At 45.4% G+C, this 3,553-nt stretch overlaps 1 long non-coding RNA gene across 1 annotated transcript; it reads left to right on the top strand.

The window, feature by feature from the left end:
* Positions 1-743: 743 nt before the first annotated feature.
* Positions 744-2,359, top strand: LOC310669004. The gene is made up of 2 exons (XR_014506960.1): positions 744-793; positions 1,242-2,359. It is a non-coding gene; the product is annotated as an uncharacterized lncRNA (long non-coding RNA).
* Positions 2,360-3,553: the final 1,194 nt, after the last annotated feature.

The raw sequence follows: 3,553 nt of genomic DNA, 5'->3' as shown, positions 1-3,553 counted from the left end.
AACTGAAGCCTTTTGTAAAACAACACTTTCCCCAGTCACCTCACCTTGGCAACCCCTGTTTTGCAGAGACCTGAGAGCCTGCTCTGATATGTAAATGCTTGGCCATTCTTTCATAACAATTGCATTCAACCAGCCCAGCCAAGCTAGTTTGCATAGGCTAAATCCAGGAATCTCCTTTGGCACAGATCAGGAGAACTGCTGCAGCCTGTATTGTTTCCCTTCAATATCCCAAATATCAGCTAGATTCTGCCATTTATTAAGTTATTGGGTTTAGTGGGGTCCTCCCCTCCGAACTTATAACAGTATGTTCAAGGGTAACATGTTTGTGTTTCTCAGATAGGATTTACCTTGTGTAATATAGGACACTGAGAACCAGACCTCTTCTTGTATTGTGGGAGGGATGCATGAGAGAAGACTTGCGCTGAAAACTCCATGGAGATGAAACAATGCAGTGTGTGTGTGTGTGTGTGTGTGTGTGTGAGAGAGAGAGAGAGAGAGATTGAGATTTTCTATCCTTCTTCTATAACCTTTTATTATTATTATAGTAATAATATTTACTGTTTGCTAAGTGCCTATAATTAGCTAAACATTGCTTGTCATAGTCTGCTGTTTGGATCTATTCCATTTGTACAAATGATTCCAAATATGCTCTTTCTGGTTTTTTTTATTATCTTATTTTATTTTAAAAATAGCTACAGTGCTGAATATCATCAGCAAAACTACATGCAAAAGGCAGTGGTTACATTTATTAAAACTGTCAAATTGAAAGGGGATTCTGACATCGCAGAAGGAGGTGGGTTCCTATTAATTTATTAGAGGCTGCACTACTACTCACTCCACTCACCAATCCCTGCCACCACCCACTCCCCACATTAACACCCCAGAGCTTCCCCTTCCCACCCCATGCAGCTACCAAGCTCTTTTCACCTTTCCCAGCCCATTTATGAAAATACTTATCTCTTCAATTCGTCAGCCCCACTTTGTTCCCATCTTCTCACCTTGACCTCCATGCCCATGCCTCCACCTTCCATTTGTGCGACCCCACATTTGCACACAAACAACACCCATGGTGATTTTGTACCTCATTCTTTCAATATTGGGACAGCTACTACTACTGTGCACTGGGGCCTGTCCATTGACAGGATTAAGGATCTGGGCCACTGGAAATCTGACGCATACAAGGGTTATGTTCAGATGCAGCGCTGAGGTGCAGTTGTTAATGTTGTTTTGTTCATTCTTAGGTCTGCCTGCCTTGCACATCTGGATAGTCGGGCACAGCATTGTCCACTGGGCTGGCAGGAGGGCAGCGGAACCTGGATTCGGACACAGGCTTGGACTGCCTGACCACGCATGTCTCCTGGGTATCCAGATGAGGAATGTGCTGGGAGGGGCTTCTCCCAAGCGGTGCGGGCAAAGGTGTCTGTGGAAGCACACCTGTAGTGATGGTGGTGGTGCAGCTGGGCATGAATAATTGCCTGAAGCCCCCGGTTGAGCTTGAAGACCCGCATGCAGGAGGACTTGGAATAGTTGAAGGCAGCTATTCCTGGACTCAAAATTCGTGGTCACTGATGGCAGTGACGTGTGTAGTATGGTAGCCAATGCCCAGCTGCCACCAAGAGGGCCAGGAAGCGCGTCCAGAGCACTGTGGCCAAGAAGGTTCTGGCCTTGGGCAGGACAGTGAGCTGTCACTCGGGCATTACCTTCCATCATGCGTCCCTTTACAGGCTTGATGGGGTTCATCTGTCTGTGGGAATGATTTGTGGCTGACCTCAGTGTCAGCGCTGTTAAGGGACTGGTTACAGGTGTGAGTGGTTGGCGGCGAGCGTTGGGCTCGTGTGGTGGACAGGCACTGGTTCAGGTGATAGGGATGGGAGAACGGTCTCGCCATCCCTATGTGAAGGGTATTCTGTTAAAGGAATCCAGGAACTCAACTGGTTTGGTCAACCCCCGAGAGGGGGTTGTACCCGTGCCTGAGTCCAGGGGGGCATCTAGGTGGTGCACATAGTTTGTTCTTAGCTTTTCGCCTACCCAGGTGTTCACCCTTGGCTGACCTATGCTGGTGCCCTGGGTCAGCGCTGCCTGCAAGGGTGCAGGGAGCTAGTCGAACCAGAGCCTATGCAACCACTCACCTTCTGTAATCAATAAAGTTGTGGCCTAAATTCTGCCAAAAACTAAAATTTGAGTCAAATGTGTCTTTATTTAGGGGGGAGGTCTCTGGGTCTGAGCACACAAATGTATATTTTAATACACATTTGATTTTATATATTCCTAGCACTGGGATTTTGTTCTGCATTCTGCTTTGGGATCCTAGGGTGGAAAGAGGTCTATAAATGAATTCAATAAAAATAAAACAATTAAGGAGTTTGGTGCCTGAGCTTGCTTATTTTATTCTTCCCTCCCCACCCCATTTCCCTTTATTGTAAAATATTTCTGCACTGCAAGCCTGATGGCATGGACTCACTGTTACTTTTATCGATTTGTAAAACTCTCTGGGAGTTTTTCCATAAGAGAGATAAGATATGGTCTTGCAAGGCTTTGAAGGTACTGAGAAGGAGCTTTTGCAAGATTTGGAAGTGGACAGTTAGTGCAGGGGCTTAAGGTGTGGGGTGTTTGGTGATCATCAGAGCAGCAACAGAGATGAATAGTTCTGACAGAAGTGTGCTGAAGAGAGCAGACCAAGGCGATACCATGAGAGACCAGTAGTCAAGGTGTGATACAACCAAGGCAGCTGCACATTATAAACAAACTTTTGCCGAAAACTTTCGTCCGTATACTGTGCCTTTTCTCTTGCTAAGAAGATTGTTGCTAAGAGGATAATACCCCCATTTTAATAATTTAGTTGGTATCTGGAAATACATCTTTAGCTGATGTCGTGTCGTTGCTATCATCTCCAAAATCCAGCCTAACTCATGGTGTGCTATTGGACTAATCAGCTAAACGCACTGAAGTGACTTACAGTTGAAAGGCCTGTTTCTGTCTCAAAGGCGTTGTTTAAATCGGCAGGGGGGAAAAATCCTTCCCTTTTAGTCAAGTCTTTTATTATAACATGCTGCCAGAGAAATGGAATTGCTCCCCACTGGAACCAATGTAAGTTTTGTAAAAGTGGGGCTGTAAGTTGAATCTGAGCAATTAAGGAAGCTTAATTTATCTTCGGCCCAGCTAACAGCGCATCTCTGCGTAAAGGAGAAGACTGGCTAATCTTGAGTGGTTTGCTGAGTATGAAGATTCAGGGATGGAGAAGCTGTGGGACTCCAGATGCCGCTGGACTCCAACTCCCATGAGCCTCAGCCAGCATGACCAATGAGAGAAGGGAGTTAATTTGCTGTACAGCAATTTCTGGAGGCCCACACATTTCACATCCCTGTTTTAGATGCTTTGGAAAAACAGCAACTGGATATTTGGAGATTTCTGAAGAGCATGATTCTGGGTGGGCTAGAGTTAGGGTTAGCTAGACCACCTTTTGCATATCCTCCAATATTTTTCCCGGTGAAAATAGAGATGTCCTATTCAACAACAACAATGCATAAGACTCTTAATATTAGGGTCATGAGTT

The sequence above is a fragment of the Podarcis tiliguerta genome (assembly GCF_965153285.1).
Source record: "Podarcis tiliguerta genome assembly, chromosome: Z".
Classification (NCBI taxonomy): Eukaryota; Metazoa; Chordata; class Lepidosauria; order Squamata; family Lacertidae; genus Podarcis; species Podarcis tiliguerta.
This window is presented reverse-complemented; position numbering and strand designations above follow the sequence as displayed.